The sequence below is a fragment of the Geotrypetes seraphini genome, chromosome 4, assembly GCF_902459505.1.
Source record: "Geotrypetes seraphini chromosome 4, aGeoSer1.1, whole genome shotgun sequence".
Classification (NCBI taxonomy): Eukaryota; Metazoa; Chordata; class Amphibia; order Gymnophiona; family Dermophiidae; genus Geotrypetes; species Geotrypetes seraphini.
Genome location: NC_047087.1, coordinates 201,835,997 through 201,860,530, shown reverse-complemented (window position 1 = coordinate 201,860,530; position 24,534 = coordinate 201,835,997). Strand labels below are relative to the sequence as shown.

The following is a 24,534-nucleotide window of genomic DNA, read 5'->3' as shown; positions in this document are numbered from 1 at the left end:
TATCACAAATGGGAATACTCAAACACATAACTCAGTTGATAAGAGCCTCTATGAAAATCAAGATGCTACAGTGAGAACTGAATATGGCAACTCTAATTGGTTCCCAATAAAACATGGTATCAGACAAGGATGCAGCTTGTCACCTTACCTGTTCAACCATTATGGTGAAGTCATCTTCAGAAAAGCAAATTTGGAAGAAAAGAGCATTGGTTTCAAAGTTGGTGGCCAAAATATAAATATCCTGCACTATGCAGATGATACAAAGAAGACATGCTGTATCTACTGAGAAGTGTGAAAGCCAAACGTCATAATGTGGAATTGGACATGAACATAAGCAAGACGACGATCATGAACAAGGAAAATGAAGATTTTGAGCTTGAAGGTGATAGAATAGAAGTTGTAAAGCAGGGGTGCCCAACGCGTCGATCGCGATCGACAGGTCGCTCGCTCAGGCGACCCCAGTCGATCGCAGAACGGGTTCCCTTCTTCCCTTCTCTTTTTTCCCCTCCTGACTGGCCCGCTCCTGAATTCTGCTGCTTCCTCCGCTGCTCAACATTTTAAAAAAAAACAAAAAAAGGCTTGGAGAACTTATGCTCCGGGGGCTAACATGTGCTTGTACCGGCTTCCCTCTGAAACCGGAAGTTATGTCCGGGGAGGGGGAGGGGGTAAGAAGGGAAGCCGGCACGCACATGTTAGAGCCCTGTTCGCGGGCTAAAGCGGGAGACAGGTCAGTGAAGCTTGCGATTTGCTCTACTTGCTGCCAAGTCCTGCCTACTTTCTGTTTCCTCAAAGGCAGGACCCGGCAGCATTTTTCCCAAAATGTCGATCTTGGGCCGATCAGCCTTCCTCTTCCCGACCTCAATTGTGCCGTCGGAGAGGAAGTTCTGGCCAGCGGAACTTCCTCTCCGATGGCAAAATTGACGTCGGGGAGAGGAATGCTGGTGGGCCCGAAGCAAGGAGAGCTTGGCCGGCGGCGGGCGGCTTTGGGGGCCTGTTATCCGATGGCAGCGGCAGAAGCAGTGGCTTGTGGGTGGGCAGGGAGGGAGAAAGAGGGCAGGCAGGGAGACAGAAGGAAAGAAGAGAAACAGAAAAAAAGAATGGGGGCATGAAGAGAGAAAGAAAGAGAGGGCAAGGAGAGAAGAAGAAAACATTGGGGGGGGGAATGAGGTCAGGAAGAGAGGAAGCATACAGGCTAAAAGAAGGGAAGAAAGATTGGATGCACAGTCAGAAGAAGAAAGTGCAACCAGAGACTCATGAAATCACCAGACAAGGTAGAAAAAATGATTTTATTTTAAATTTAGTGATCAAAATGTGTCTGAAGTTATATCTGCTCTCTATATTTTACAATATGGTCCCCTTTTACTAAACCGCAATAGAGGTTTTTAGCGCAGGGAGCCTATGAGCGTCGAGAGCAGCGCTGGGCATTCAGCGCAGCTCCCTGCGCTAAAAACTGCTATCGTGGTTTAGTAAAAAGGGAGGGGGTGGGTATTTGTCTATTTTTGTATGGTTGTTACTGAGGTGACAGTGCATAGAGTCATCTCCTTTGACCTCTTTGAAAAAACCCCAGAATAGGAATAATTAACAATTGTATGCGTACAGTGTGCGTTGTGTTTTTTTTTTTAATTTTATTGTTGGTAGATCATTTTGACTTGGTCATTTTAAAAGTAGCTCGCAAGCCCAAAAAGTGTGGGCACCCCTGTTGTAAAGGATTTCAATCTCCTGGGCTCTTTTGTAAACAAAAAAGCAACTAGCAGGGAAGAAATATTCAGCAAAATAGCACTTGGTTGCTATTCAGTGAAGGCTCTCGACAAAGTATTAAAAGGCAAGGAAATAACACCCCAAATGAAGACCAGACTTATCCATGCACTCATTTATGGATGCAAAAGCTGGACACTAGGGAAACAAGAAGGAAAGAAGATTGACTCGTATGTGCTTTGGTGCTGGAGAAGGATTTTATCCATGCCATGAACTGTCAAATAAACTAACAAATCGATCCTGGAATGTATCAAACTGGCTATGTCACCTGAAGCCCAAATGAAGCAGTTACAATTGTCATATTCTGTTCACACCGTCAGAAGAGAATGATCATTGGAGAAGGACATCATGTTTGGGAAGATCGAAGGAGCCAGGTAAAGAGGGCAACCTGCAATCAGATGACTGGACACGTTGAAAACAAACATGGGGATGATGCTGGAGAGGGTCTAGACCAGGGGTGTCCAATGTCGGTCCTCGAGGGCCGCAATCCAGTCGGGTTTTCAGGATTTCCCCAATGAATATGCATGAGATCTATTTGCATTCACTGCTTTCAATGCATATTCATTGGGGAAATCCTGAAAACCCGACTGGATTGCGGCCCTCGAGGACCGACATTGGACACCCCTGGTCTAGGATGATTCATTGCAGCCGTTTGAGCTGCCAGTTCAGTGCGGCCCTTTCATCGTTGCCATTTCAGTGCCACCATATCAGCGCAGGACTGTTCAACATAGCCCGGTGCTCTAGCATGTGGTGGGGGACAGTGCATCCCACCCACCCCCCCCCATCAGCACATGTAGTGGAAGCAATGCCCCCCCCCATACCCCCAGCATGTCTTGTGGTGCATGTGGTGTAGTGCCCACCCCCAACACACACATCCATCAGCACGCCACCTCAGTCCAGCATGAATGGCCACACTCCACCTTGATCCAGCATGAAGTCCCGGACGCTGGACAGTCCCGTGTTGAAAGGGCACGATGAAAAGATGGCGCTGAATTGGCGGCTCTTAAACAGCCGTGATAAATTATCCCATTGCACTCTGGAGGACCTTACCAGACTAGCACCAAACCAATTTCTTTTTAGATCTGTAAATCATCAAGTCACTAGGACTTGTACATGAGTCTGTGGCACCTAAGCTTTCGTTAATGCTTACTGCAGCTTAATAAAAGGAGCCCCTCGTGGCCATTTGTTAAATGTAGACTTTACCCCATAGCAAACTTAAAATATATAATTATACTTAAATATATATTTTTGTCTTTCACCTTTGTGCTTCTTTGGCAAAATATCAGACACATTTCTCATGGCTCTTTTCCCAGCTGTTCACCTGTCAGTTTGTTGTTATTCCTTTTCAATACTTGGTAATCTCATTAGCAAAGAATAACAACTCCAATATAGAACTGAGAAACTTTGGCATGAAAGAAAAAGCTTATAATCAAACTAGCATTGATAAAAATTGCTACAAAGACCATGTAAAGAGTTATTTGCATAGGAAATTGTGAAATACTTTTTATATTCCCCTTTTCATTCTTTTAAATTTGCTTTCAGACCTTTCTTATTTTGAAGGACACAGATTTATATTAAAAGGTGTTACGGGAAGTTATTTATTTTTTTATCATTGAAATTTTATTTTTGAACAGTTGAATAAACAAAAAAATTATACTATTATGAGTGATGCAGGCTACAAATGCTGTAAAAGCTTTTCACATTACTCACAACCTGCAGCATCAGTGCCTTCACAGCAGTGATCACTTCTCTCTCAACCATACAGAGATTTTACTGACTTGCAGCAGCCCCTGCTGTTCCTGAACTGAGAGACTTCCACACCCTCCTGATCTATGGCATCTCCTGCTATTCTAGTACTGAGAGACCTTTAAAAATAGCCTTGTAAATGCACTATTTCTGGTATACTATACCAGTAAAGAGCCTGCACATCTAGTATTGCTAGTGTACTTCCCTTCTGACCGATTGCACTGATTTGGGGTCTCTTGTAATACCATTTACTATTCTACTTTTTCATCGTCCTCACAGCTATGTTAGTCTAGGCTTGATCTGATATTCTGTAGCTCTTTAGTTTCTTAGTCTGTCCTCCCAAAGGAGCTCAGAACGGGTTACAAATCAGCTACTCAAACGTTTTCCCTACCTGTCTCAGCAAGCTCACAGTCTGTCTAATGTACCTGTGGCAGTGGAGGATTCAATGACTTGACCAGGGTCACAAGGAGCAGTGCAAAGTTTGAACCCACAACCTCAGGGTGCTGAGGTTGTAGCTCTAACCACTCCCAAGGTCCTAGCTCTTTTCAATTAGGTGCTTGGGATCTATTCAGTATGTTTAATTTTTTGGGATTAATACATGAATATGAATAAGATGCATAAGAACATAAGAACATAAGCGTTGCCTCTGCCGGGTCAGACCAGGGGTCCATCGTGCCCGGCAGTCCGCTCCCGCGGCGGCCCCCCAGGTCCATGACCTGAAAGTGTTCCCTACCTAACTTAAAATACCCATACCCTGTTCACTCAATGTCCTGTAAGGTAAATCTCTATCTGTACCCTGTTATCCCTTTCGCTTCCAGGAAGTCATCCAGTCCCTTTTTGAACCCCAGAATTGTACTCTGTCCTATCACCTCTCCGGGAAGCGCGTTCCAGGTGTCCACCACCCTCTGAGTGAAGAAGAACCTCCTTGCATTTGTTATGAATCTGTCTCCTCTCAGTTTTTCTGAATGACCTCTTGTTTTAGTTGTCCCTGCTAGTCTAAAAAATCTGTCCCTCTCCACCTTCTCTATGCCTTTCATGATTTTATAGGTTTCTATCATGATACGGTATGTTATGTTAAATGGAAAAGATAATTTGCCAACTCTCTAAAAAGGCTCAAAGCAGAATACAATAAACAGCTGTGAAGCAGCTATAGATAGTAAAAATAGTTTTATTTACTAGATAAAATAAAACATAAATGTACAACTGTGTAATAGAATAAAACAGTAGGTATTTTCTAGATAGGTTTATAGTTTCTGTTGGAAAGGGAAGTATAACAAAGAAAAATGGGGAGACCCAATAATCCACAGTGAAAACAATCCACCAATGAAAACGAAAATAAAAAATTGTGGATACAGATGTTCTGGAGATAATTTATCATACATTGACATATAAAAACATGAAAATTTAATGAAAAAAGTACAATGATAAAAAATACAGTGGTAAAAATCCAACTGGACCCTACACAGTCTGTGTTTCGGCAAACACGCCTTCCTCAGGGGTCCTAAAAGGAAGAGGTAATAATGAATAATGAATAATGATAAAGAGAAAAGATGAAAAGATAATAAGTGACTGTGATGCCAATCTGGAGCATGCATATTAGTGGCTATACTCGACTGCAGGATAAAACTAGTGAGCCAAGGGAAGTATACAATAACCTGTCTTAAATCAATAGGTAGAACAGACTAGATCTGTAAAAGGGGGTGCTGGAAAGTTCTCAGCCCAACCAAAGAGGGAATGAAATGGAGCCATGAAACTTACAAGTTATTTCACATATTCACCCCTAAGTCAACACACTTGGCACATCGTGCCTGAAGTTTCTGTAACCCTTCTAAAAAGTACTCTGGTCAACTGAAATACTGCTCTGCTGCTGCAATCACTCGAAAATTGTCAACCTTTCAAACTCTTTTTAAGTTTCGGAAACATAAAATAGTCAGATGGAGGGAGCAAGATCTGGATGGTCTATGTGCACTGAAACCTCAACTACATCAAAACATTCAACATTTTGCCAGCTTTGTGAGCAGGTGCATTCTCTCAAAAAAAGAGAACTACTTTCCACAGCTTCCATCTCCTTTTTTTTCTATCATGCCTCCTTTAATCAGCACAGCCAAAGCCTCCTCCCTTAGTAGTCCCCCATCAGGAGGGATGCCCATTCCCTCCTGCTGGAACTCCCAATCTCCCTTAGGATTAGGCTTATCAGGGATGGGCTGGAAAGGGGCGGGCCTGCCTCATTTTGACGAGGCAGCCTGCTGGCCGGCCAGTAGCAACACCCATCCGGCCGGCAAATAATTAAAGGTTAGTGGGGGAGGGGGGTGTTAGCAAGGGGGGGTCCTCCGGCAGGAGGGGTTGGGCACCCTCCTGCTGGAGATCGTGCAGGTGGGCGGTCTTCCAGCAGGAGAGGTTGGGCATTCTCTTGCCGGTAAAAGGGGAAACGTCAGGGGGCATCCTCTGGCAATCGTTGGAGTAGGGGGACAGGCGGCCACTATACCTATCACGGCAGGGAGATCCCTTGCCATGATAAGTATAGCGGTCACGTCTACTCTAACCCGATTCTGTAACCGGCATCTGTAACATGGATGTCGGTTACAGAATCGAGGTTAGTGTAGGCCTGATTCTGTATAGGACGCCCCTCCCGGGCATCCTATACAGAATCCGGGTCTTAATGTCCTCTATCCATGAAGTAACACATTCACTTTTAAAGATAATTTTATTGATAGCAATTTTGAAATATATTGTGTATTGAAAAAATTATCCTTAAGAACAGCGACACTATTTTGTAGCTTGCTTTGAAGTGCCTCATGCATATATCTTGAGCGTTGGTGGTTTTAATAGCCAGATCCATCTGTATGACACCATAACTGCCTTTAATAGCACGAAACATGAAATGTTTCTCATTGTTCTCTACCTGTGGAAAAATTGAAAGTAGAGATGATGTATACAGTGTGGGTGTGGTTTGCTGCGAAGGCTTTGTCTAGGGTTCAGCGAGATGTTTGTACAGTTTAAAGGTACTTGAGAAATGAGATTAATGTTTTATCTCTGCAAAGAAAAGGTTTGAGAAGCTTTTATTTTGTTTCTGTTTTCACATTATTATCTACCACACCGATGATCTCATCTGCTTATTTGCAGCTTATGAATTTAGAGCCATGTGACGCTAGATTGACCATTAGAAGGGGAAATTAAGTCAATATAGTCAAGGTTGTCGAACTACATGGAGAAGATAGGCAATTGGATGAAAGTGAACTGACTGATAAACTGAGGTGATGTTTGTTGGTAATAATGAGAAATTATACAATTGAAGAAAGTAGAAGTGAATTATTTATGCAAACCGCTGTGAAATTCATGGAGGTATTGGCGGTATATAAATAAAATTTGTATTGTATTGAAGGGAGAAAAGATGTCTGTCCTCTCAAGTATGAGATTATTGGGAGTTTATTTGGACAGCAAACTTACAACGCAGGAGCATATATTACATGTGGTAAAAGGAGCCTTTATTCAGATGTATATACAGTACTTTATAGGATACATCCTATGTTGTCAGTACCAGATTTAGAACAGTGATAAAGTGTCTGGTTATGAAATTGGACTTCTGTAATGCCTTGATGTTCGGACTGTGAAAGTCCAAAATACATGCGTTACAGGTCGTGCAGAATATGGCTGCAAGAATGATCACTAGGATATCTCGCTATGAATATATATCTTTGAAACAACTACACTGGCTACCTGTAACGTTTCATATTGAATTTAAAATCTTGACAATTTTACATCAGGTAATAGTTTATAGCGTCACACATAAGTTACACACATAAGGTTACACACATAAGTAACAAACATCCATATAAGTACAAACAGTATTTTTTGTTGTTGTTGTTTTTTAAACCTTCCCCTTAGCCAAAACATCAAGCTTCAAACCGCAAAATTAAAACGGTCAACACCCATATTTCATTTTACAAAATAAATATTGTTTTAACAATCTTTTTAAAATGTTCAGGTCTCTCTGTTGTCTTATATATAACGGAATATTATTACAGTTATTAGAACCTATATAGGAAAAGGCACTTACTCTAGTTGCTTGCAAACTTATTTACTACCTGGTTGATATATACAGGGCTCCACAATCCGAAAGGCACTGTGGTACTTGATGCAAGTTATAAGAAAATAGCTACCTTCTTGTTTATTGACATCTGAGTCAGCTATGAGGTTGAGCCTGGAGCATAGGCATGGAGTGCATTTAAAAAAAAAAAAACACCATGGAGAGCAGCAATTTCAATAGCAGGACCACAATTATGGAATAATCTAAAAGGCTCACTGAAGTTGAGTCAAGATCTTAAGAGGGTTTTATTTTTTTTAAACCTTGAAAACTCTCTTCTTTGTTAAGGCCGGCAGGTGATGCAATGTTTTGTGTTACCACACTTGTACTTTTGTAATGCTCTTTTTGGGGGCTTCCAAAAAAATCTTTTGAGAGCATTGTAAGTCGTGCAGAATGCATCGGGTCTCCCTCATAGAGAAAATGTCACGTCGTTGCTTTAGTTACCAGTAGCTTGGAGAATCGAGTTAAAAATATTGGTGCTAGTTTTCAAGTTTATTATCAAATTTGATTAATCGCCTATTCCAAATTCTAGGCGATGTACAAATAATTAAAATTACAGAGTTGGGGGTAACAGACACAGCTAACAAAAAACTAAAACTACTAAACATGATAAAAACCAACTTATACAAACATATTGAAACATGAGGAGAGGATAGGAAAGAAATACAATCTGATTATAAAAAAAACAATTAAGGTTGAATACGATAGGAAAGGGAAAGAAAAAGCAAAATATTTTGAGGATAAAAGAGTGCAAAAGAGTATAAGCAATTCATTTATTCATCGAATGCATCTTTAAAAAGAAAACCCTTAAGTTTACTCTTAAATCTTTCCAAGTTTTTTTCCTCTCTTAAGTAAATTGGAAGAGAATTCCAAGTTTGTGGTGCTGTAACGGAAAAAATGGATTGCCGCCATGTATTAATAATTTTGAGAGAGGGAATGACCAATAAGTATTGGTCATTCGACCGCAGTAATCTGGATGTGGTAAGAGGAATCAAAAATTTATAAATAAAAGCTGGGGTTTTAAATGACAGAGATTTAAAGGTAAGCAGACTTAATTTGTACATTATACGATGAGCTACTGGAAGCCAGTGGGCCTTTTTAAGCAGCGGGGTGACATGATCAAATTTTTTAGCTTTCATGATAAATTTAATAGAAGCATTCTGGACGATCTGTAAACGCCTAATTTCCTTTAGAGCTAATCCCTTAAATAGGGCATTGCAGTAATCGATTTTTGAGGTGACCAGGGAATGAATTAGTATGTTCAAAGACTTTGGACATAAAAATTTAGACACCGAGCGAATCTGATGTAGTCTGTAAAAAGTTGATTCAACAACGTAGCTAATATGATCATGAAAAGTTAATTTATCGTCAAAGATAACCCCTAGCATCCTAATTCTGTTTTTCAACTTAAGAGGGATGCCTTTAATAGAGATTGGAAGGGAAAGTTTATAACCATCTTTCCAGGAGAAAAGCATAATGTTTGTTTTTTTGATATTAAGGGCCAGTCTATTTGATTCAAGCCATTGATGGATCTGTTTCAGTTTTTCATTGATGGCTGATATTTCACAGGCACTATTAGGGTCCAAATGATGTATAAGCTGTATATCGTCTGATTAGGCAAATACGGAAAAACCAATAGATTGGCAAAGAGTCATGAGAGGTGCGAGAAAAATATTAAACAGAAGAGGTGAAAGAATAGAGCCGTGCGGAATGCCGTATGATGATGAGAAACTTTCTGAGGTTGTGTTGTTAAAGGAAACAGTAGAAGAGCGGTTTTCAAAATAGGATTTAAACCAAAGCAGGACCTGGTCTGTGATACCAATAGATTGAAGTCTGTCTATAAGAAGATTATGGTCAATAGTATCGAAGGCTGATGAAAGATCAATTGAAATTAGAAGAACAGAAGAATGATGATCTAAGTGATAAAGTATAGAAGTTGACATGCCTATTAGTGAGTGTTCAGTAGAATGATATTGTCTAAAACCTGTTTGGTTAGGATGTAGGACATTCGTTTTTTCTACAAATTCTGCTACTTGATTAAATACTATTTTCTCCGTCAGTTTAGCCAGGTAAGGAATATTTGCAATTGGCCATACAGCAGGAATTGCCAAACACTGTAGGTACTTTGATTGCCCCGTATGTACCTTCTCTCTTGTGGAGGTCTGGATCTCAGCACCTGTTAGTAATGCACGATCCGCATGAGTTTTTAGTGTTACAAGTCCACTATTGTGGAATGCACTTCCTGAGCAAATTCATCAGATTCCTGTACTGTTATCTTTTTATAAGTTCTTGAAGGCTAATTACTTTCAGGAGGCCTTTGATAGTGTATAGGGGAGATATTGCAGTTTTATAGATATTTTCCTTTTGGAGTTATAAGAGAATGTTTTTTGTTTAATGTGTACATGTTTGATTATTTGTCTGTTTATGCCTATGCATGTTGATTCAGCAGCTATCAACTGGAAGGACTAAGGAATGACATCATCTTAATCCCCAGTGATTGCAGTCCCTCTTCCTTTTCCCTAAAAGTGAAACCTGTAGAGGATACCAGGCTCTATGACAGCTTCAGGCATTATGGGCATTCTTAACAAAGTAGGAATCAGGGCTAAGGAATAGGCTAGTGATTAGTGCAGTGGACTGTAAACCAAGTGATCTGGGTTCAAGTCCCACATTAACTTTTTTTTTAAATTGTAAGCCCTTTAGAAACAGAAAAATACCTAGTGTACCTAAATATATAATCCACTTACAAAGCTGAAGGCTATTGAAGTGGTATATATTCAGGTACAGTAGGTATTTTTCTGTTCCTGGAAGGCTCACAGTTACAAAAAAAAAAAGAGTTAAAGTGGGATTTGAACCTGGGTCCATTGGTTTTCAATTCACTGCACTGACCACTAGGCTGGCCTTCTGCTCTACATTGAGGTCTGTGTGGCCATTTTCTAAGACTGCTGCTTTACAGACATCCGTGTATCTTGTTTTTACCTGTTCAAAATTTGGATTTTTCCGTTTGTAAAATTGATATTCATGCCTGATGTTTCCAGCCCAGGGATGTCCATCCCATGTATTTTCAAACAGGCTATATCCTGTTCAAAAACATATGCGAGATGGATGTCCATTTAGGATGTTCTGACTTGGGTGTCCTTTTGAAAATGCCTCTCCACATAAATTTTTTGCTTTGGTCTTTAATGGCGAGGATGTAAGGGAGCTTATCTGTGCAAGAAAGTGCGTTTAAACGTGATAAAACTAAGGAACTTGGAAGATGTAATAGGCCATACCAACAAGCTGAAGCTCAACAATTATCCTGGACCGGATAGTTTACACCTTTGAGAATTGAAAGAAATAAGTTAAATTACAGGTCTACTATAACATGTCGTCTGTGTTAATTAAAAATTCAAAAATAGCCAATGTGTAACCCCAATTTATTTTTTAAAAATCGTTCTACTGTGATCTGGAAAACTACAGACCAGTGAGTCTGATGTTAGTGTTGGCCAAAATGGTGAAGACTGTTATAAAGAACAAAATTACTTAATATATATATATATACACACAAAAGTGCTTTACAGGGACTGGAGAAGAGCTGCAGTTTCAGGGAGAGCATCGACTTGGCTGCTGGGAAAGCCATTGAGAGGAGTGTCGAGAGACAGACAATGCGCTTTTCCCTCCCGATGGGGGCAGCATTGAAATAGCTAAGGTAGAGCTGGACGTTGAATTCAACGGCCCTGGTGTTGGAGTTGGCCATCCTGGACACCACAGTATTGACCCAAAAACCTAAAAAAAATTTGGGAGAGGACAATGACCCCAAGAGAAAACCCACCAACACGAGAATCCTCAGAGAGGGAAAGCCATGGCCCAAAGGGAAACAGCCCCTCTTCAGTAATACTGGAAAATAAAATAAATTTAAGCTTGAAAGAAAAATAATACAATCAGCTGGTGTCAAAAACAGTTCCACCAATGCTGAAGAAATAGTCCTAGGTCTGTAACAACTGCCAAGTGTACCATGTTGGATATAGTAGACCAATTGCCTTAAAATTACAGCAGCGGGGAGGAGCCTTGTACTGACAAAGGACTTGCTGTTTGTAGATTACAATATCACAGTGACCCCTGATGCAGGCGTTTTGATTTGCCGAAACACAGTGCTATGTCGGGCCCACAGTTTTTATATGTCCTTTTATTGGAATGCCAGTAACCCTATGTGGAATGTTCATTGTCCATTCCCACTGTTTCTTGTGTGATTTTGTACCTGTGGGTTTTTTGTCCTGTTGGACTTTCGTTGGTTGTCCAAACTATACTCCCAGAAATTCACACACACACATCATGTAAAAGTAGGCATACACTTTCAATGAATGGATTTTTTCCATGCATATGTAGTTATGCAATAACAAAAAAATCATGTGATGCTGTAGCATGTGTTAATGGCAATGGTACACCAAGGGTGGTCCACCTCAGGCGCAGCCGGAAGTCATGGAACTGTGGTCTGGTGTGCACAGCCATCAATATCGCCAGCCCCCACCTCTTCTGATGTCAACTTCCTGTGGTTCTCCATTTTTTGCTGTATTAGGCATGCCTTAGAAAAAGGGCCCCTTTAAAATTTAAAATTTGTATTATTCCCCAAGAAGAAATAGTTTTTGTATTGAATTGTTAAATTCAAGAATAATAAAGTCTGTAGAGCAGGGGTGTCAAAGTCCCTTCTCGAGGGCCGCAATCCAGTCGGGTTTTCAGGATTTCCCCCAATGAATATGCACGAGATCTATTAGCATACAATGGAAGTAGTGCGTGCAAATAGATCTTGTGCATATTCATTGGGGAAATCCTGAAAACCTGACTGGATTCCGGCCCTCGAGAAGGGACTTTGACACTCCTGCTGTAGAGTGTTATGGGTAGAAGTGTTATCCCAGAAACCCAATATTAATGGGTCTTTTTGTTTTTAATTCTGGCAACATTCACTTTTATTTTGTGTGACTCGCAGTATTTCAGCCACTGTGTTACTTTGATCTCTTCAGTTTTCCACTAAGTTTTTTAGGTGGGGGGAGGGGGTAGTGTTTCTTCGTGCCCTTTTGCCTGCTTCCTACAATCTTGGTGACTCATTCTCCCTCCGCTGGTTACAAAGTTTGTCATTCTAATCTGCTCTCAGAATGCTGAAAAGGCAGCTTGGATCTGTTTTCTGTCTATTATCCAAATATTTGCAAATACAGAATACTATTGATCTACGCCCTAGAGAGGGAAAAGAGTAACTGCCCCCGCCTCCCCCTTTTCATTTACAGCAGAACACATTCAGTGAATGAGGAGACTACTTCTGAGTCTCCCAGTAATCCAGGTCAGTGGAACACTCTGCACTCTCTATCACTCTCTATCTTCCTGATAATACCCACTAAAAATATGTCAACTGCTGTATATTCAAACGATTATTCAGTTCTAAGTCTTCCTTTAGATCTTAACTCCAGCAATTCCACTATATTCTTGTGAATCACTTGTTTACACAGTCCTATACACTATTTATTTGTATGGACCTTCTGACTACAACCGAGCACCACACTACCTCAGTTGCTACATTCTTCATCAGCCCAATCTTTATTAAATCCTTTTTTTTATATATGTATGTATAAAATCTTCATTTACTTTGAGTGTCTAATAGTCATCCTATTCGTATTAGTGCTACTAGTACTATTTGTAAGAGGAACGTCACTTAGCTTAATAGTGATTAGTTCATCTTTTCACCTCTCCCGACATACATGTTTCAAAACACCCTTTGCATGTGACGAGTCTACTAGTTGTTCTGCAAATGCTTCTACTACTTCTGAGTTCAATATTTTTTATTGAGTTTTTTGAAAAAATATAAGAAACAGTTCAAGTACAGGGTATCAAAAAATAAAACAAAACATTTAGTATAACAAATATTCAGTTGTATTGTGCAATGTAGAATTGAATCGTTTTAAAAGATCTAAAGTACTAGGACTGTTCATGAAAAGATAATAAAAGAAAAGATAAGAGGAAAGAGAAATTGAAAGAAGAAAGAAAAAGAATAAAATGAGGAAAAAGATGAAGGTAAAGAAAAAGAAGATGAAGAAGAGAGGAGTGTCTATGAAATAGATTGAACATATGAGTCTAGGAATTTCCAGGGTGATTTACATTGTGTCAAACTTTTGGAAAGTCGAATTATATTTTTCTTTTCATAAGCATATGATTCAAATTTATGATACATGCTCAAAGAATTCCACCAAAAGGTATAGTTTAGTAATGAAGAGGACTTCCAATTTTTCAAGATGTGCATAAGGGCAGTCACAAACATTGCATCAATGAGTTTAGGAGGACAGTTAGACTGTGTAAAACAAGGGTGTTGAGATCGGAGAATTATAATGTCAAAGGAAATTTCTTCTGAACAATTGGTAATAGACTTTATGGTGTCCCAAATGCATGTCCAAAAGGAACGAACTTTAGCACAGTGAAAAAGCATGTGATCAAGAGTCCCAGCTTCTTTCATACAATTTCAACATATAGAGTCTTGTTTTAGGTTAGCTTTCCACATCCGAAAGGGTGTCCATACCGCATTCCACATAATGAAGAACATTGATTGTGAGATTCTGGATGATAAAAGAGGTCGGTTTGTCGATGACCAGAAGAGTTCCCAGTCAACATCAGTAAGTGAGGTTGTCAGCATAGATTCCCAATGTTTCATGGAATGAGAGGAAAATGTGAAAGAGTGATCTCTTAGAATACTATAAAAGAGAGATATCGCTTTACCTTTTGATATAGCCAATGTGGACCAGTGATACAAGGTGTGAATGGATGTCATATAATCAAAGCGTATAGACATAGAAGATAACGTCTTAGTAAGAGAAAGCCACTGTGAGTAAGCAGAAGGAGACAATGAGTAAGTAGAGCAAATTGTGACAAAGGGAACAAACGAAGTGAGAGTGGTTATCTGATGGAGAGACCACAAACCAGCCCGCTGCCACCTTTTCCATGAAAGAGATTTACTATTGATTTGGATTTTGGGGTTATTCCAAATGGACAAGAGTGGGCTGTCTTTAATTGAAATCTCTGCGATTACGTCTAGTATGTGAAGGGCATGCTGCGTTGCACTCAGTAAGGAGTATTTTCTCAAAAGTTTGGGCACTGGCACCGTCAACAAGCATGAAACATGTAATGGTGCACATAAAAACCGTTCCAGGTCAAACCAGGTTGGTGAGTCTTGGGTACTAGGGTTAATAATCCAGTAGGCTCCATATTTGGCCAATGATGCGATATAATAAAAATGAAAATCTGGTACATTCAAACCCCCATTAATTTTAGAGGCTTTCAGCTTGTCGAGAGCAATACGAGGTTTTTTGTTGTTCCACATAAAGTCAGATATTTTCTTATTCAATCAATGAAAAAATTTCTTCTTGCATAAGGAGGGAAGCATTGAGAGGGTATAGTTTATCTGAGGAGTAAGGGTCATTTTGATAGAAGCTATTCTGCCCCACCATGAAAGGAAGAGTGGAGACCAACGAGACAGGGTGTTAAGAACTAAACTTTTAATTTTAGATATGTTTAGATCTTGAGTTTGAATCGGATCTTTATGTATTAACACTCCCAAGTATTTTACAGCTCCGTGTGACCACGTGAAGGGAAATTGGGCGAGATCTGAGGGGTAAATAAGATCATTAAGAGGGAAAATTTCTGATTTTTCCCAGTTAACTGAGTATCCAGAAAGCTTGGAGTAATGAGAGACAATATTAACGAGTGAGGGAAGGGAAGCAACAGGATCTCGGATAAAGAGAAGGACATCATCAGCGTATGCTGCTAATTTGATATGACAATAAGTGGTTTCAATTCCTGTTATTGTTGGGCATTGTCGGATAGCAGAGAGGAGAGGTTCCAACGCTAAATTAAATAGCAGCGGCGACAGAGGGCAGCCCTGGCGAGTGCCTCTATGTAGGGAGAATTTGTTGGAGAGAGAATTATTAATTAAAATGCGAGCTGTGGGTTGATGATATAAAGTTTTAATCCAATCTGTATAGAACGGGCCAAAATTGTACCACTTTAAAATTTGGAATAGAAAAGGCCATTCAACTCGGTCAAAGGCCTTTTCGGCATCTATGGCCAAACCGATTACGGGATCTGAGAGTGTTTTAGCATGGGCATTAATATGATGAAAGAGGCTTCTACTACTTCTAATCATTTCTGTACTAAACCGTGCAGAAAATTGATACCTGTGTGGCTTAGAGAAAGAGATTGGATCTTGCAATACCAGGCACAGTAGCTGCTTTGGATTTATAAAGTGATTTCCCCTCTCTCTAATTTGCTGCAGAAATATTTAGTCTTTAAAAAGCAAGTTTACAGTTGGAAGGGTTACATTTTGTATTTAAAGGGCTAATTTTTTTTAAAATAGGAATTACTGTATCAGAGTATTGCAGAGATGGTGCTGATATAATTTTGTTCCCTAAGCACAGAAACTGGTGCAAAGAAACAATCAGGAACTGTGCTATAGTCTTGTGGTTTGGCGATTCAACTTTATCATCTTCAGAATAAAAATGTGATAATACAATTGTGCAGACGTTCCAACATTCCTGAGTAATGCATTGTCCTAGAACGCAGATATTGTAGTTGTCGAATATATTGGAGTATCTGGATTCTGCTTCATGCAAGAAATTAAAGCAACAACCCAGTAGACTCTGTGATCTCATGAAATCCCTAGCCATCTTCTTTTTCTGAAATCTGCCCTGTAGAGGCTTCCTTTGTTGTAGTTCAGGTAATTTGTGCAGCTGGATTAAAAATGAAAATGGGACATATGGGCTGTCATGACTAATTCCGTATTGGCACAGCACATAATGTGAGCAGCTGGAATGATGGATGATAGAGTTTGGAGGAAAAAAATGGGAAAATAAGGTTGCATGTGATTGGCAGTTACTTACTACTACTACTATTTATTATTTCTAAAGCGCTGCGCTGTACATTTTAACATACAGTCCTTTCGAAGAGCTTACAATCTAATTTAGACAGGACATTTCAGGGGTGGAGAGATTATGGTAGAGGAAATGATACAGTGGGTATAGGTATCTGACAGCAGTGAGTTAGGAGTTGAAAACAGGTTCAAAAAAGTGGGCTTTTAGCTTGGATTTGAACGCTGCTAGGGAGGGAGCACGACGTATTGATTCAGGCAGCCTGTTCCAGGCAAACAGCGCCGCAAGAAAGAAGGGACGTAGTCTGGAGTTGGCAGTGGAAAAGAAGCAGCTTCTCATACTTTTGGAATGCAACAATTGCTAAACTGCATTGTTCAGGCAAAGAGGTTATATCACAGTAGAGCCCATTGTGTTACTCTGCTGTCTCCATTGTAGTTTAATAGATCAGGTCAAAAATCAAATTAGGCATTGTTCCATCTTTCAAAATAGCAGCATCTGACTCCTAGCAGCAGTGGCACACCTGGCTTGATAGCCGTCTAGAGCAGAGGACACCCTCCTCCAGGCAGTGGGGCCAGTGAGTGGAGCAATCGGGGGCTGTGGCCCAGATGTGTGCAGCTGTCGGCTCTACTGGTCTCCTGACTCAGAACAGGAAGTTGACATTAGAAGAAGTGGCCAACAGCCGTGTGCATGTGGATCGCAGCTCCATAATCTCTCCATGCATCCCCCTCTCCACTGCCTGCACCCAGGGCAGTCTGCCCCCACCACTCTGCCCTTGGTACGCTAGTGCCTAGCAATATGTTCTGATGTACCACTAGGGGATCAGTCTGCCAAACAAGGCAATGTTAAGATTTACCCCTAGCCATTTTGGAAGATGGTAGTGCCTGTATAAATTAATGAAAGTAGGGGGAAGCTGGGAAAACGTATGGGGAGGCTCATCAGGGATTGAGGGATATTGTGAGCAAATTACATTGAATTGCATGAAAATATGTGTGCTCATTAATTGTGCAGGATATTATAAAGGTGGATAGTCACATACTTCCCCAGGGTAAACTTAGTACTGTATGTTTTCCACTAGACAAAATTGGCCTTGTATCTGTGTTTGTAAGCCTAAACATATCTTCTCTGACCTTCCTTGCCTTACAAAGATGTGTCTGTAAACCTGGATTTGTGTATCACCTAGGCAGTTGCCTAGAGTATACCCAGAAGTGCATAAACAAGATTTATTGATTGTTGGAATTAGGGCTGGGATTGGCTTATACCAGGAGGCCAAAAAAGCAGTTCTCTGAGGCATTTATCCATTCAAATCACTCAGTAGTGGAGGAATAGCCTAATGGTTAGTGCAATAGGCTGAGAACCCAGTGTGATTCCTAGGGTTACCAGATGTTCAGATTTACATGGACCTGTCCTCTTTTTGGAGGACTGTCCAGATGTCAGAACAGTTTCCTCGACTAGAGGGAGTTTGTCCAGGTTTTGGATTCAATCTTTCCAGTCCAGTCCTCACCCCAGAGTCGGGTAATGGTTTTGTAAGTCTGCTCATCCCTAGTTCCTTCTCTGGCGCTTCTGCGATTTAAAAACTTCAGGCAGTCAGCAGCGTTAGCAACATGATCCTTCTGCTGCCAGCCTGCCCCGGAAGCCTTCAATCTGCAGTGGCCCGTGGGGGTTGGGGGGGAGGAAGTAAGGGGAAGACTGGAGACAGAAAGGCTGTGCTGGTAGTGTGGGGCAGTTTAGGGTCAAGACTAGTGAGAGGCAGGGGCGGGGTGGGGCAGGGTAGGGGTGGGCTCTGATGTCCCCCCTTTTTTTTACCTTAATAAATATTGTAACCCTAGTGATTCCCTCTGCAGCTTCTTGTGACCCTGGGCAAACATAAGGACATAAGAATTGCCACTGCTGGGTCAGACCAGTGGTCCATCCTGCCCAGCAGTCCTCTCACGCGGCGGCCCTCTGGTCAAAAACCAGCGCCCTAACTGAGACTAGCCCTACCTGCGTATGTTCCGATTCAGCATAAACTTGTCTAACTTTGTCTTGAATCCCTGGAGGGTGTTTTCCCCAATGACAGACTCCGGAAGAATGTTCCAATTTTCTACCACTCTGTTGGTGAAGAAGAACTTCCTTACGTTCGTACAGAATCTATCCCCTTTCAATTTTAGAGAGTGCCCTCTCGTTCTCCCTACCTTGGAGAGGGTGAACAACCTGTCCTTATCTACCAGGTCTATTCCCTTCAGTACCTTGAATGTTTCGATCATGTCCCCTCTCAAACTCCTCTGTTCGAGGGAGAAGAGGCCCAGTTTCTCTAATCTTTTGCTGTACGGCAACTCCTCCAGTCCCTTAACCATCTTAGTCGCTCTTCTCTGGACCCTTTCAAGTAGTACCGTGTCCTTCTTCATGTATGGCCACTTAACTTTCCATTGCCCCAGGTACAAAACTTATCTTGTGAGCCTACTTAGCTCACAATAGCTGCATATAATAGTATATAAAAACCACTTTGGGTGTACCTCAGAAAGGTGGTATTCAAATCCATGATCTCCTTTAGCTCCACCAACTCCACAGCTGCTGTTCTGAACCAGTGTTTACTATAATCAGTCATTAGTAAGTCACAAATTAGTTTGTCTAGTACAGGGGTGCCCACACTTTTTTGGCTTGCGAGCTACTTTTAAAATGACCAAGTCAAAATGATCTACCAACAATAAATTTTTTTAAAAACACAAAGCACACTGTATGCAGAGAAAATGTGAATTATCATTTATATTTGGGGGGGGTTCAAAAAGGTTAAGGCAGATGACTTTAAAATATGCAATGTCACCTCAATAATAACTATACAAATATAGACACATATACCCCCCTCCCTTTTTACTAAACCATGATAGCAGTTTTTAGCGCAGGGAGCTGCGCTGAATGTCCCACACTGCTCTCGACGCTCAAAGGCTCCCTGCGCTAAAATCCGCCATAGTGCAAAATATAGACGGCAGATATAAATTCTCAAAATGGACACATTTTGATCACTAAATTTAAAATAAAATCATTTTTCTTACCTTTGTTGTCTGGTGATTTCATGAGTCTCTGGTTGCACTTTCTCTTCTGACTGTGCATCCAATCTTTCTTCCCTTCTTTCAGCCTCCTGCATACTTCATCTCCTCCAGACCTCATTCCATTCCCCAACCAACATCTCTGTACTTCCATGAGTCCAACATTTTCTTCCTCTCTCCCTGCCTGCCATCTGACACACTCCATTCCCTCTCCCTTTTCCTTCCTCTCTCCCTTTCCCCCTCCCCTTTTTTCCATTCTGTCTTCCTGCCCCCATTTCTTACTTTCTTTCTCTCTGCTGTCTTTCTTTTTGTCTCCATGCCCCCTTTCTTTCTTTCTGTCTCCCTGTTCTGCCTCCCTGTCTTTCTGTCTCCTCTTTCTTTCTCCCCAAGCCACCACCAGGGCTGTTGTCTGGAAACAGGCCCTCAAGCCACCACCAACGTCTGGGAACAGGCCCCCAAATCACTGCTGCCGTTGCCGCCGAATTCTCCCTATTTACCAACGACGCAACAGGCCATGCAGCCTTCCCCCCGACTTCAATTCAGATGTCGGAGAGGAAGTTCCGGGCCAGCCAGGCAGCGATTGGCTGGCCCGGAACTTCCTCTCCGATGTCAGAATTGACGGTTGGGGGGGGGGGGCTGGCTTGCCCGGCGCTTCTGTAGTCGCTGCTGGCCTGTTGTGGCGTCAGGGAACAGGAAGAATGCAAAAGTAATGCAAGTCTATCGCCGAGCCCGGGACAGGTTCCGCGATTAACTTGCGTTGCCTTTGCGATCGGCTCTTCGATCGTGATCGACCTTTTGGGCACCCCTGGTCTAGTATGTCAAAAGCAACAGTAGCTATTCTCTTTACTCTTTGACAAAGAGTTTGTATTACTGAAGGTAGCAGATGGCAAACAGTTCCTTTAAGCTAAGATGCCTGCTACTGCAAGGGTAGCAATGCAGTTCAAATGCTGGATGCCATGAGGCTTAGGTGCTGGATCATTGTACTTGGGATCCTGTGCTTGCTTTCTTGGATCCTTAGGAACCCTATAGATGTGGTTGATGATTCTATTCCTTGTGTCCCATTCCTAGACCACCAGTAAGAACATATGAATAGCCTTCCTGAGTCAGATCAATGGGCCATCTAGCCCAGTATCCCATCTTCAGTCAGGATGGGATGCAGTTATTGTGAAGAGGGAGCTGATCTTGCGAAAGTCTAGTGGCGAAACATGTTGACCAGTCCCTTCCCGGCAGTGAGAAGAGCTATATATTGAAGCATTAACTAGGGATATGACTTCAGCTAAGTGATTTTGGATTCATATATGAAATTAACGATGCATACTAACCAAGATGGTAGTATTTCAGAGAAGAATTAAATAAAAATAAATTAAATTATTAGATCATATAAAAAATTTTTTAAATATATTAAATTAAATAAAATTAGCACGGATGATGAATATATGCCGCTAAGGATATACACAGCCTTTCCAATAACATGTCTGATGGGTCTGCTTACAATTTGAAAAGCATATACATGTAAAAGATTTAAGGTGCTGCGTTGTGGGATATTGGTTATTCTTAATAAGTAGCATAAAATCTGTTTTATTAGTTGGGATCTAGCTAGGTACTTGGGTCCTGAGTTGGCTACTGTTGGAAACAGGATACTGGGCTTGATGGACCTTCGATCTATCCCAGTATGTTAATTTTTATGCCCTTAGTGTGCCCAACTGTTCTGCTGGGATGTCTGTGTGGTCAGTATGCTAAGAATCCTGGCCCCTCCTATGTCCTAATGGCTAGTTTTGGTGCATTTTTAATTTTGACTTTTTTTTTAATGGTTCAAAAAAGATAGACACATTGAGGACAAACATTTTTGAAACAGAAAGACCTTTTCTTGTTTTGAAAATGGTCATGTTCATTACTTGATTTGTTTACATTTTCCACAAAATATCTTTTTTTTTTTTAACTTTATTTAGTTTTTAATGCCAACAAAAAGTGCAACACAATTTATATACAAATAATCATCAACCAAGCACTTATAATCAATCAGTATCTATACAAAAGATAAAAATTCCCTCTCCAATCCATCATTACCATCAGGAATAATACCAAAACAAAAGATATACCTCACCCCCCCGCTCCCATCCCCCCTGGATGTGTGGGTAAAAAACAATGAAATATAAAGGACAACTATAGCAAATCTACAAAAGATGTCAATGGACCCCAAACTACTTTGAATATCTTATTATGCCCCAGCATGTCAGCATTCATTTTCTCATACTTATAAGTTAAACATAAGCTCACCCACCAAAAAGGAAAACTTGGATTTCGACATCATTTTGAAAATGCTTCTCCACATGTCACTTCCAGCTTCTCCCTCTTTATAGAAAAGGTCACAATATCCAGTTGGTCGAATATTAGTTTGCATGCCTACCTCTGAGATCAGACAAGATAAAATTGTATTGGGTTCAAGATGCCTATAATATGTAACTCCCTCCCTTGGAATAAAATGAATAAAAGAAGAGCATCCTCCCCTCTCCCTCATGTACTAATCTTTTATGTTCTTCTTTCCTATTATATATTGTACTTCTCCCCCCTTCCCCAATTGCTTCTTTAAGACCTTTTAGTGCTCAGTCTTATGTTTCCCCTAAATTTTAAAATTTTGTAATATGATTGATGTTAACCGCTTTCACAAATTTTTAGTCGGTATATCAAATTTTAATATTACTTGGAATCTAAGCAGACCCCCCTACTGTTAGATTAGCAGTTGTCCTATGTTTCACTATAGAATTTGTGTTATTCTATGAACCACTTTAGCTTCAAAATATCATATAATAATCATTTTGGATTAGGGTAGGGCAGGAATGCATGTTTCCATGTAGAGTACCTGAATATGATTCTTGGGTCAGCTCTTTCATTTCCGTGGTTAACTGAAGAATAGGGATGCCGCAGAGGCAGTATCACAATCTCAGGAGGAGTTCAGCCATGCAATAGTACCGTGTTTCCCTGAAAATAAGACAGTGTCTTATATTCATTTGGGGTCCAAAAAAGGCACTAGATCTTATTTTCAGGGTATGCACATGATCATCTCTCCCTCCCTCTCCTTCACCCCAATTCTTCCTCTTTCCTTTCTCTCCCCCACATGTTCAGCATCTTTCCTCCCCTCCCTCCCTCCCATCCCCATGTGCAGCAGAAGTTTACCCAGCTTATATCCTTCTCTCCCTCCCATCCCTTATGCAGAAGAACCCTTGCCCAGCTTCTATCTATACTTCCCTCCCTCCCATCCCTTGTGCAGCTGAACCCTTGAGCACCCCCCCCCCTCCCCAGCGGCAGAGTGAAATCCTCACCGGACAAGGCCAAGCAGCCTGTTTAGAGTGCTGCCAGTCCAACACTGCTTTGGATGAAGGTAGCGGGGCGGGGAGGGAAGGATGGATGGTCAGCAGGGGTTCAGCTGCGCGGTGGGGGGGACGACCGGGTTGAAGAATCCCAGGACTAGGGCTTATTTTTGGGGTAGGGCTTATATTAAGACCTACCCCGAAAATGATGCTAGGGCTTATTTTCAGGGTAGGTCTTATTTTCAGGGAAACACGGTAGCTCCTAGTGGCTAAACTGAGGGCTCAAAAATATAGGTCCACAACCAAGGATTGCTGTTGAAGTGAGTGGACAGTGAGTGGACAAAGTAAGATTGGAGGGATATGTGAATTGGGAAAAGCTGTTCCTTATGCCGCTCTTTGTATTTGTGAATGAATACTTCAGGTTCTCCAACCTGATAGAGGCTAATTATGATCAAATTTGCACCCTAATAGAACTGGAGCAAACTTCTGAGACTTCTAAAAATGTAAGCCTTTCATTTTCTTTGATTTTTTTAAAAATCTGTAGAACCTTCTGAAGATTTGTGAGTCTTGTAAACAATGGTGAACACTACATTATTATAGATTATGCTTTGGAGATAGCTTTTAAGAATATTTTCTGACTTGACTGATAACGTCAGTTGAATCATTGAATCTTATGTGCTGGTCTGGGGGGAAAAGATAGACGTTTGAAAGAGATAGCAAGTGCAGATTCAGAACAGAATAGAAATTATCTTGGCTTCCAGATGTGCCATTCCCTCAGTATAGATAAAAATAAAATAACGGTTTTACAAACAAATGAAATAATCAGCAGATTGAAGTATAATAGTGTATTTTATTCATACTGCAGGCAACCCACAGCGCTGAACTGAAGATGTAGTTTGCTCTCTTCCTGTCAAAACTTTTTCTTTGTTTCGCAAATTTATTCAAAACATTTATAATCGGCTCTTTTTTACCAAGGCGGCTCACAGTTCACATACACAGCTTATAATACATATAGTCTTACAAGACCAAGTACATAACAGGTAAAAAAACAGAGGTCAGGGATACAAACACTATCACATGAATGTCTAAATGATGATAACTTAATCTTCGTTGAGAAGTGGAGAGCTGACAGAAAAACGCCTGTACAAAAAGAAGTAAGTTTTGAGCAATTTTCTGAATTGCAACAGATTATCACAAAACCTCAGAGTGCCATACATAGCGTTTCGCAGAATGGGCCTAGCCGTAGAAACCGTAGAATTACTTTGTTTTCATTATTAGTCTTCTAGAAGAAAGAAAGTGTTAATTGTGGGAAGGTTTTTGGCGGTGGGGTGTGGAAGAAGAGGAAAATTATGTTAGCAGGTTAGTATTACAACATTCTTTAGCTCTTTCCAGGAGAAAGGCTGCCAAGCTTGCATCCTTAGTTATTTCAAGGTTTTGTTTGTATTTGTAAGACATTAATGATGAGATCTTTATTAAATCTGAAGATTGTAATATGCAATATAAAATTTAATTGGTGCATTATTTTTAAGTGCTTCCAATTAAGCTGGAAGCTTGATTTGTATGGGTATACATGCCTTTAAGTCCTTGTTATTCAGCCTGAAAACACTGACATGTACAGATGTGATGAGACCTCTAGGTTCTGCATTATTTTATATTAGGAATCCAAAGAGAAGCATCTGTTTTGCTGTACTTTTGGTTTTCCTGCATGGGGAGTTTCCAACAGTGTCTCCTTGGGCTAAACT

The 24,534-nt window shown here is 40.8% G+C and overlaps 1 protein-coding gene across 1 annotated transcript in view; it reads left to right on the top strand.

Moving 5' to 3' along the window:
• The window catches only part of NDST2 (N-deacetylase and N-sulfotransferase 2), a 687,503-nt gene that overhangs the window by 455,118 nt on the left and 207,851 nt on the right, over positions 1–24,534 (top strand). The window contains 1 exon segment of the mRNA XM_033942504.1: positions 6,625–6,755. The gene's annotated coding sequence lies outside the window, so the exon portion shown is untranslated.